Raw genomic sequence first — 12,484 nt, 5'->3', positions numbered from 1 at the left:
CGTTTTTTTTTATTATCTGCTCAAAACCCTTCTTTACATATACAAAATCATGGGAATCAACCCAGCTCGACCAAAACAGATGCACGTCTGGGGCGAACCTAAGAGCAATTTCCAAACACTTTAGTGCAGCATATTAACTTTGTCAGATACTTCAATACTTCGAAGCCATGCATAATAACAAGTACAACAAGTGACTCAATTATGGACAATATCGTTTTAAAATCAATTTAATGTCAATAGTAAAATAGTGGTCATTTTATGAATTTGTTTGTTGAATCTCTATAGTGCTCTTGCCATTTAAATGTTTTGAAACTTTATTCATACTTTACAACATTTGTTAATTCTAACACCTTCTTTCGCCAATCAAAATGCACTGTAGTTATTTATTTTCTGGAATACACAATTCGCCATACTTTTGTTGTATTCATATTATTCTTTAAATAGCTTTTTGGTATGACTGGTTGGTTCCAGAAGTAAGTTTTTTGTCTAGAATTGCATAGGCAGGCCCATGAGATTATTTACATTTCATCATTCAGTTTATAATTCTATGTCACTTGTTATTTCTACTTTATGTATTAGTTTATTGTTTATTTCCAAAAGTAACGCATATATTTGGTACGTTTGTTTGTCATTGTCATTGATGATGATCCCTCTGATGCAGTTATTACCCACTGTGACGCTTTTAACAGGATACCTTCGTGAAAAACTCAGAGGCTTGTGAAATTTTATCAGAAAGAAATCAGAGTCGATACAGTAGATAACTACAAAACAAAATTCAGCGTCTTACAATCCTCATGCAGAATGAAAATATCTTTAATCACAACCAGCTGAGATTTGTTTTTAATTTTAAATGATACTTTTGAGTACTCAAAATCAATGTATTTAAACCAATATTGCAATAGAACAAATTTTATACCTAAATTGAAACTTGTTAAACTGAATGTTTTCACTTACAACAGAATAAAGTCAAAACACAGTTTCTACTTTTTCTAATGATGTATAGGAATACAGTTGTAGATGTGATACGCTCAGTATTTAGGGAAATATTTACAATTGAAAACGAACGTTCATCCGTAAACGCATTTCCACATATTTGATCAAAGAAAGGGGAGCGCCATTACTATTCTTCGATTCCAAATGACCAACATACAAAATGGTAAATTTAGAAGTACGAGATCAAATGTAATATTAAAATATATGAAAATCAATCGCAGGACTTATCAACTGGAGAAATAGTATGACATTAAAGTTTGATGTTGAAATATTCGCCCGGATGATATTGCAATTAAAGTGCATCCCTGAAGAGCCGACTAATTCTTCATATAATATGTTACAACTATTTATTTCAAATTTAATTGAAAAAATGAAATGGTGTGGAAATTATTGAATATTTATTACGTCTTGTATTTCAATTGAAGCCGCTAAACAGCCGCGATTGGATGTTTTTTTGTTGCCTTTATTGCTGATTCCATCCATGATTCATTTAGGAACATAAATTTGGTATTTGATATATCATAGGAGAATTTGAAAGGCCTCGTTGGACAGATAACAATTCGTATTTGGACGGATATGGTCATTCAGCCTCTGGTATATTACATGTGTTTACGACAACGTTCCCTAAGGTGCCATGCATGTTGGACATATCGATAGCTTAGAATTTTAAAGAGCAAAGTATGAAAACGAATATATCAAATGACCACATAATGTAGTGGATGTTAATTCATGAACTATTATATGCGATTGTTTGACATAACTGATTATTCATTTACGTGGACATTTTACACTATATTAGGTATGTATCTGCAGAAATCCTGCACTTGATAAATCATAAGTAAATAATGTAGGTAAACTACTTTGATCATGTTTACCGTATTGAAATATAAGTACATTGTACTAAGCATTAAATGTCAAGTATGACTGTTGTGATGATTCTATTAAATTGCAAATTAAGGCAACTGTTTTAAGAAGACAATGAAGGCTCCGCTTGCTTTCCTCAGAATTATTGGGAAGTTTTCATCAGCTTGCAGTGTCAAGACTGCGTACGAAGTAAGCTAAAGGCCAAGCGTTCATCAGTTGACATCAACCGTTGGACAACTGCTCCCAAAGTCAATACAGTTTATATGATGGTCAAAACCAACATGCCTACGAAGTTTGTGTTCCACGTCCGCAGCGTTCTTCATTTTTGTTATGGAAAACGGCTTTTCATATCAAGGTCCCACGACCTTGAAGTTTGACAAAATGACCGCAAACTCAAAAGGGTGACCTGTTTGTCATGACTGGACTGCTTAAAAAATAAACCTTTGGTGATACGGACAGACGGTTAGGTTAATATATGCCTCCCTTGGGATGTATAATCATACCGTCGCGTACAAAACAATTCATATAATAGCATCGTTAAAACAGGACAAACAATAACTATAATGAAATTAAACGATTAATGCAAAACGTCAGGAAGTTATTGTTGTTCATTATATCCTTCATTTAATATTCTTATGACTTTAGGCGTGCATTCAGCAGTGAGTTAGCAGGCTACTCATTTGATTTTTTTTTTATTGCTAGATGATGTTGTTTCGAAATCATGCTGTTTGAGAAACAGTAGATTGCACATCTTTACATAAATAATGCAGTATTCCATTAAGAAAGCACAGTTCTTTAAGTTATATTCATTATGCTATCTTCTTCAAAAAATGAAGTAGACTATAAAGTTTATTAAGTACTTTAAAGTTTGATTAAAAAATCATTGATGTGTCAATTATTTGATTCCAAAAATCTCGTTTGAACATTAAAACAAAAAAGTAACGCAAACTGGCACTTACATTTGGTAAGCTGTATTAAACCAAGTTGTTGCAATTAAACCTGACACGTTTCTCTGAAAACTGAAATATGATAATGTTATGTAAACATGTTGTAAAGGAAAATGCCGTAATACACAATAAACTAGGAAATCCCATCTGTGTTTCATGAAATCGTGCTCATGTCTTTGCAACCTCCTAATGGTAGGATACCATAGTGGTTGAAGACAAATTAATAAACCTTTACTTTTATTCTAAATGAAGAACTTACTATTAATAATTATTTCGGTATGTTTCACACAAAATAAACATAAATCAACTTTGAATAAAGACAAAGGAAAAAATCAAAATTTAAGGTAATTGTCGTCCCTTAACGTTGTATTCACATTGACCTTGAACTTTATGTGGTCATTGTTTTATGTAAATCTTAAGTAAATTTTGGAGAAGCAATATCTTTGTTAATATTCAACCATATCTTTATTTATAATTGCCACATTCAAAAATATAATTTACAATTTATAGTTTAGTTTAAACATATTAATTTTACAACGATTGTGAAACAAGTTATTACAACATTATATTTATCACTCTCGTTGGCACGATTTTACGCGAGAGTGTGGTCTTGTGTTGTGGGGGAAACCGGAGAACCCGGAGAAAACCCACTTGTCCGGCTTGGTGACCACAAACCAAACTCACATGCGACCAAGCCGGGAATCGAACCCAGGTCGCCTAGGTGAGAAGCGAGTGCGCTAACCACTGCGCTAACCGGACAACCGAAGCGGCCAATTTATAGCGGCCATCTCGTTCACCATTTTGAATTCCTTGCATTTTTGCATTCAGTTTAATTACCCTTAATACAATCAAATGTACATATCAACTTAAATTACAGTTTTTAATTGCATTTTTCGGCGGCAGATGGGAAAATAGGTCAAGTTAAGAGGTAGCATAGTTGATTTGTTTTGTAGAAAACGTTGGTTTGACGTTATGAATACTTTTTGTACCCCATTCGCACATAAATAACTGATCGCATGCTGGTAATGTATCGCTTTTTGAGTGAGAATCTTGAAATATTGAATGTTGTCCCCAGATAATAGTACTAAGACAATTTATTTATTTTACAAAGGAGGGCTGTCCATTGACCATTATACAATTAATTATATACATATATACGTATTCCAAAAAGGAAGATCATCGGTATTTTAATTGTTGTTGACACGATCAGAATATAGTAAGATTAATATATTTGCATAATTTTATTTAACTCCATTCAACACACACATTTGGCGTTGCAATCAAACAATTGATCAATAATTAAATGTTTGTGTTTCCACCTCGTATATCATTATCTAAACATTTTTATAACAAATCAATCATGCTGTCAAATATACTTTGAACGTGTAATGTAATTGAAAATCAAATGCCGCTTCCTTTTGTGTTTCTTAATAATGCATTGAACATATATGTTTCACTAAATAATATAATATCATATCAAATTGTAATTTAATTTTATTGTTTATATCAACTTAGTCGATTAATCTTAATTTAACTTTAGTCCATTATGCTTTTTGTTCACTAAATGTTTAATTGTATTATTATTATAGTAGACTTCCATGGTAGAATATTCATTTTCCATTATTGAATTGAATATATCATATACGAGATTTATCAATTACATCAGGAAATGGAGTCTACCGTCTTGTTTTATATGTAAATTTCGCTTTTAAACCTTAAACACCGTTGCGTATATTTCAATTGAACAACAATATGGTTGTTTTAGCACAGTGTACGGTTATGCACAGTCGTTGCTATACAAGTCCCTGATTCCCTTTATTCCTGTTTGCAGGTATAGATAGGATTAACAAATACGTATTTTTGGTACTTTATATATATTTATGTAAAATATGCACAAAAGTTCCTTTCATAGTTTGTAGCGAATTTAATTCTACAATTCTTCGCAATTAAAATATTTTCTCTATATAATTAAACTATCAGACCTGATTTATGCCGTAAACATAAAGTTGGGGTTAAATATTGATGCAAATCATGACGGATTTTTACATTACAACTTTAACAATACGGTTATTAATATCCTAAACTATTTTGACACCTGAATCAAGGTAATGAAACTTATTGAGAACATATGTTATAAGATATTAATTAAATGGATAGAAACGGAAACTTGACAATAGCTTTATACATATATATTTTGGCAGCAATTCATAATGAATCAGAGTTTACAGAAATGTGTTCCTCCCTAAAAATCACAATAATCTTTGTTTTGCTTATCAATTTAAACAGCTTTTTAATTTGAGAACACAATGTTGTGAAGTATCAACTCCGCAGTCGTTTTACAGCATTCACAAGTAGTGTCATTGGCTGGACATTTGTATTTTTATCCTGATGTTTGTCAGTCCTGCCACATTTTCTTACAACAGATATTTCCTGAATTTGTTATATATTCTTGAAACATCTTGTCAATAACACTGTCAGCACTCAGCATCTTCAGTTTTTCTTTATTTTTTCTTGATAAGGTTTCTCCTGGTTTCAGCAGACCGATTAAGACTCTGGATTAGATAAGTATGCTTCCTGTAGCTTCTCTTGCATTGTGGTTTTCCTGCCATTTCAATTTCTCCGAAACTCTGTCATAGTCTGCATTTCTACTCAAAGTTTCTTTGCTCAGTGCAACAAAACGTTCCCCAGATATTTATGTTTCCCTGACTTTGTTGCCCAAAATTGTTTATGATGTTCTAATTGCCCTGTTTAACTCTTTCGTATCCTCAGTTAGTGTGTTGTTTGGTTTTCTGTTTTCTACTACATTTAAGCTTGGGGTCATATGTTCTAAAATGCGATGAAAGCACTCTTTTTACCAGTGACTATTGTGTCCAAATTTGCAGACATTTCGTTCTTGTTCTCGTCATTATGTTGAAACAGATTGTCTTTACTTCTCTGTCTTAAGTCAATATAGTTGAAGATCCTGGGCATCCTCCCTTTTGCCGCGATCCTTATGGTTTGAGAGTCCTAAAACGCTAATTGATAATATAACACATGTTTTATGTTTTGTTTTATTGTCTGACATTATATTCCTAAAGGAAAATTATCTCTTCCGGTGGTCTGTATGCTAACAACATTAGCCTTTATTGATCAAATTCAATCACATTTGGTCGCATTTATTTGCAAAATAAATTAGTTCCAATATACAATTCGTCAATTTGTGTATCTGAACAATACAAATTGTTTCCAATTTTTTGCAGGAATTCATTTTGATTTCATTACTATCCACACGAATAATGAAAATATTGTCTTATTGTTTGAAATTGAGGCAAAAACAATCATGTTTTTTTGTGGATACGCTCAGGAAAAGATGGCTAGGTAGAAAAACCATGTTGACTTTCCTCAATTGGTTATACTATTGACAGTATCTTTATACAATGACGCCATAATTGATTTTCTGACATATTGACTAATAACAAAGAGCAATTCGCAAACATACGTATCTGATGTCACATACACACATATACATATGAAAATTTTTGTCGTTTAAGTTTAAGAATTAGACAAAAAATTATTTCCCGTGTTTGTATGCCTCTGATAGGTTTCGCTAGTTTTGTACAGGAAAAGCACGAGAATTTTGTGCATTTGTAGCGTGTTATCTCCATTCACCCTTTGGGTACAGCCGTATACAGACGTTAATGTTTTGCGTATCGATAATGGAGCAAGACGGTGGTGAAACTCCAACACGTGGTAGAAACGATAGTTCACACGGAATTTTGATAGAGTTACGATGACTTAAAAGGGACCTTTCGTCATTGAAAGACGAGGTACGTGAAAATTCTGTCTCAGCAAGTGATTTAAAAACGTTGAAAACCGAAAAAGACATTAATTGGAGGTTTGAAGGAAACCGTTTGCAGTACGAATTTAACTCGGCAATTGACGATTACTTGAAGCAGTTGGATTGGTCTGTTAAAAATATTTAACTCGAATATGCTTCGGAACTGCTTTCTGAGGTACTTGAGAAACTTCGTGTCCGGAACAAACACATTCGCATTGTCGACGGAAGTGAGGGCGGTTGGACGACCGTGTGTGAATACGAGTCGCACCCTCTCGCAAGTGACACGGAAGATGAATCCCGTCTCACTAAAGCTGAATCTCGAGCCATCAAAAAGAGGAAGAACATGTCCATCAAGAAGATCCAAACCTGCTGTTGCTTATGGTTATTCTGATAGCACTGGGTCTAGTAGAGTGCTTGGTTCACAGGTCACCGGAACCGGGCATCCGTTTCTTCAACAGTCTACACAGCAGTACGGGGGGAAGCCTTATTCCTTTCGAGGCTCCTACGGACCCTGTTTCGCTTGCGGAGAAGCCAACCACATAAGACGAAATTGTCCATACACCAATAGGAGCAGCCAACCTGAACTACCCGCTAGAAAGTGAGACGTCCCATATACCAAGAAATCCTGACAGTGAGATTCAAGATGAGTTTTCTATTTTAAGAACTTTTACTTATGATCGGGACCGTTTCACGGATGACTTTTTTGTTTACGAGAAAGGTCAAAAAGAAATCATAGTTAGAAATAGGTTAAAAGAGCATTTTAAATTATGGGAGAGTATAGGAGCAAGCCAGTTTATTCTAGACACTATATTGTTTGGTCACAAAATTCCATTTATTCTTTACCTATAAAATCAATAATGAGAAATAATGCGTCGGCATTGAAAGAGAGTGCGTTTGTTGCACAAGCAATTAATGATTTATTGGATATGAATTCGATTGAAAAATCCTTGCATGTACCTACTGTTGAAAACCCTCTTTCTGTATCCGTTCAAAATAACGGTAAAAAACGTTTAATTCTTGATTTAAGAATGGTGAATAAACATGTATGGAAACAATCTATCAAATATGAAGATCTCAGGCTTGCTTTGATGTATTTAGAAAAGGGTAGCTGGAAGATTAAATTTGATATACATTCTGCATATCACTTTTTAGATATTTATTCTGAGCATAAATGGTGATACCTCATACTACAATTTTTAGTTTTACCATTTGGATTAGGTGTGGCACCCTATTCATATACAAAATTTACTCGTCCCCTAATAGCAAAATGGCGGGGCGAGGGAAAAAAGGTGATTATGTTCTAAGATGACGGTTTTGGAACTTCAGGTAGTTTGGGTAGTACTAGACAGTTAGCTTTTGATATAAAACAAGATCTGCTGGACTCCGGCCTTGTGCCCAGATCTGATAAGTCGATCTGGGAACCAGTGCAGATTCTTGAATGGTTAGATGCAATTTTTAACATGATTGAATATACAATCTGTGTTCCGCGTCGGAGAATAGATAAAGCCTTGGTCACACTAAATGAGATTAATCATCGGTCACGTGTCCCTGTTCGGACTGTTGCTAGTTTTATAGGCCAGATAATTTCCATGACCATAGTAATTGGTCCGGTGTCTCAAATTATGACCAGGTATTTAAGCATGAATGTTTTGCAAGCTCGAACCTGGAATTCATACATCAAATTATCGCTGGATAGCATTTTACAGTTAGAATTTTGGGAGAATACCATTAAGGTTTTGAATACTAAAAGTCTTGATCATTCGGGTGTATGTTTGAAAATTGTATATAGTGATTCGTCAGGAACAGGTTATGCCGGTTTTGAAGTTGGCACAGTAAATGGGGTATCCCATGGTACATGGTCTGTAGAGGAGAGTGTTCGATCTTCGACATGGAGAGAATTGTGTGCTGTTTACAGGGTGCTTAGATCAAGGGCACATAATTTCAGTAATCAGATAATTAAATGGCTCACTGATAATACTAGCGTTTGCAGTATAGTTCAGAAGGGGTCCATGAAAGAAGATTTGCAAGATTTGGAAATGAAGATTTTTAACATCACTTCAAGGCATTTTATTCACTTAGAATTAGAATGGATTCCCCGTAATGAGAATGAAAGGGCCGATTATTTGTCAAGGGTTATCGAGAAAGATGATTGGGGTATCAGTTATACCATTTTATCTATGATTCAGGCTAGGTGGGGAATGTTAGATGTAGATTTGTTCGCCTTCGAATACAAAGTTGCCAGTCTTTTATTCTAGATTTTGGTGTTATAAATCATCAGGTGTTGATGCATTTACTTATGACTGGGGCTCGGTTTTTGGCTTATTTGTTCCACCTGTCATAATTGTTGCCAGGGTGCTTACAAAAATGCGCAGTTGCAAAGCAAGTGGTGTTCTGATTGTCCCTGCATGGAAATCGGCAAGTTACTGGCCTTTGATATGTGATAAGTCCGGGATTTTCAGGTCAATTGTCCAGCATTGGATGTTCTTGCCCACTGATAAGACATATTATACTCCTTGTAGAAACGGAGTAGGTATTTTCGGGAATGAAAACCTAAAGTTCAATATGTTGGCCCTGAAAATTAAATTCACGTGATCAGTTACCAGTTTAAACGTGACTTGTAAGGCTGCTCTGGCTTTTATAGATACAATACAGTTACCTAATCAAGTTTAGTGAACTTTTCTGAAAGATGTATGTCGAAATTTTTGCAATGAGCTGGTATCGGCACATTGGTTTACTATGAGCGGGTATCTGCACATATTGTGAATCTAGTGTATTTTGTTGGATTATTATATGCTGAGATGTACATGTATATACTTTTTATGAGATGTATGAATCAATTCGTTTTATAAATCAGGGCGTTTGCTAAATTATTACCATGAGCTGGTATCGGCACATTGGTTATTATGAGTGGATATCTATGTATTGTATTGAGATAATGAATTATTCATAAAGTAATGAATGTAATAAAGCGAAACAGTTGTTTAATTGGATATTATTACCTTTTGTACACATAATGTATAACTCTTAATTTCGTCTATGAAATACTTATTTGTTTCTTTTCTTTTTTACATTTATTTTTTCAGTGTTATGCTGAAGATATTGAAGGGTTACCTGACGTCTTGGTGGACAAGATCTCCTTGCTGCCGGATTTACTCAAAGAGTCTCGAGCAAGAAATACGTGTTCCCATTACACTAGAGGTTTTAAACGCTGGACAAAATGGGCTTTGAGTAACGGACTTAACAGTAAGAAGACCTTGCCTGCTAAGACGTTTCATGTGGCTTTGTATTTAGCTTCTCTAGTTCAGTCAGCAAATACACCTAGTCCGATTGTTCAAGCATACTATAGTATAAAATGGTTTCATGATCTGTTTGATTTCCATTCTCCAACGGATTCTAGCTTAGTAAAAAACATCCTAGAAGCAGCAAAGAGGAAGCTTGCTAAACCAGTTATTAACAAAGAGCCGGTTACTATTGATTTGTTAACTAAGATTTATGAAACATTATTTGTGGAGGGCAATGTTAAAAATCAGAGGACAATTTGTGCATTTCTTTTAGCGTATGCTGGCATTTTACGTAGCGCTGTTACAGTTACGTAGACACGATGTTGTGTTTAATCCTGTTTACATGAGTTTGTTCATAGAGTCTAGTAAAACCGATGAATATCACGATGGTGCGTGTATTCTTATTGCTAGAACTGATACTATTTTGTGCCCAGTTATGAATCTAGAAAGATATTTTTCATGGGCGAACATTCATTGTGATTCCGATACGTTTATTTTTTGTCACTTAACAGCAACTAAATCGGGTTACAAAGTTAGAAATGATAGTTAACATTTGCCATACAGTAACCTTAGAAGCTTATTTTAAGATGCATTTAGACCTCATGTTAAGGATACAAGTCAATATTGTTTACATTCTCTAAGGAGTGCAGGTGCTACATCTGCTTCTAATCGTGGTATACCTGATAGATTGTTTAAGCGCCATGGCAGATGGCGGTCTGAGAATGCCGTAAGAGTGTCTAAGTCATTAGGACTATAAGGGCAAAGATTTTTAGTATTACATATAGTTTGATTCATTCATACTACATTTGCCCGTTCTTTTATGTTCAGCCGATCTGTTGCACCCCCTAGGCTAATACCAAAAAATATATACTTTTTTTGTTTTGTTTTTGGTTTGAGGACATTGGACGGTGGCGGTAAATGTTGCAATGGTTTACACTTATAGTGTTGTGGCATTTATCGCAGCTGGTTTGTCCTTGGGCTATCAGAGGTGTGGTCCATAAGGGAAATGTAATTTTTGTCGTTTAAGTTTACGAATTAGACAAATATTTATTTCCCTTGTTTGTATGCCTCTGATATGTGTCGCTAGTTTTATACAGGAAAAGCACGAGGATTTCGTGCATTTGTAGCGTGTTATCTCCATTCAGCCTTTGGGTACAGCCGTATACAGACGTTAATTATTTATTTCTTAAATTTTAAGTTAAAAGACGAGTGGTTTCACCTGTATTGTGTATTTTATCATTATAAATGTAAAATCTTATATTGAAGATATATCTTGAAGTAAAAAAAATGTTGTTCCCTTTATAAGTTTAGTAGATATTTGTCATTATTTGTCCGGTAGTTGCTAATGACGAGTGAAAGATTTGAGAATATGACTTGCATTTTAATATATGTAATTTGGCATACTACGTTCTCTTCTTTTTGTTGTACAAATTTATTTTTCATAAATGTTCAACATACTGGTATTCATGTTTGTATAACATGTATATATCAAGTTTATTAAACATGTTGTGTCATGTAAGCTGTTATTCATACATAATAAATATAGTTAGTTCATTTTATGTGTTTGCAATGTTCATGAACTTGACAGAATATACATGTATGTTATTCTTAATAAATAAATAGCCGGTCTGTTGTACCCACTAGACTAATACCAAAAAATATATACTATTTGGTTTGAGGACATTGGACGGTGGCTGTAAATGTTGCAATGGTTTACACGTATAGTGTTGTGACATTTACCGCAGCTGGTTTTTCCTTGGGCTATCAGAGGTGTGGTCCATAAGGGACATTTATGTTGGTGTATATTGTCTGCTTACTCAATAAACAATTACATTCATAAAGAAGCCTAAAACCCACATGTATATGTCAAAAGCTGTTCTTTATTTAAGTTCATATGGTGTTAGAAAGATAAAAATAACTTCCAAATATCTTCAAAAGCAATTTTGTATTAATAGAAAAGACACTCTGATATTATTAATTGATAAATCAGTGAGTCATTTCCGGCCACACAATAATAAGAACACCATTTAACTATTGTGCCGTCAGAATAATCGAACTTCAAATTACTATACAAAGGTTTCCTTAAAATCTAACCCTCGATAGCGGTTGTATTTATAAGCTTACTCGCAATTTGTTCGACTTAAGCCCTTACGGGTTCTCATTGAAAAGATATACAAATAGAGAAATTCATTTGTATAACAATAAGCAAATCAAGAGTATCAGTTGGTAAATATGACATATCAACAGAATAACAATTCAATATTAAACAATGCATGAGTTTAAATATATGAAAACCAACTTAACAAATACTAACATTTCATCGCATATTGAATATATTAAGAGTAACATACAGAGTGTTGTTTAATAAATTATTTTTGAATATATGTCCATCTGTTAGTAGAAAGATTATGAAGTTTTCTAAAAACAACAACATGTCTTTATGTAAGTTCGACATAACTATGAATCATCTCAAAAGCCAGTTGAGTTGAAAACTTGGTATAAACGTTCATGTCACGGAATACGATTTCGTCCATACCTCCGGTTTCTTTTTTTAATCGATAGGTAGAGGTTATAATTAGAAC

The sequence above is a fragment of the Mya arenaria genome, chromosome 9, assembly GCF_026914265.1.
Source record: "Mya arenaria isolate MELC-2E11 chromosome 9, ASM2691426v1".
Lineage (NCBI taxonomy): Eukaryota > Metazoa > Mollusca > Bivalvia > Myida > Myidae > Mya > Mya arenaria.
The sequence above is the reverse complement of the archived record's forward strand: the minus strand, read 5'-3'. Positions refer to the sequence as shown.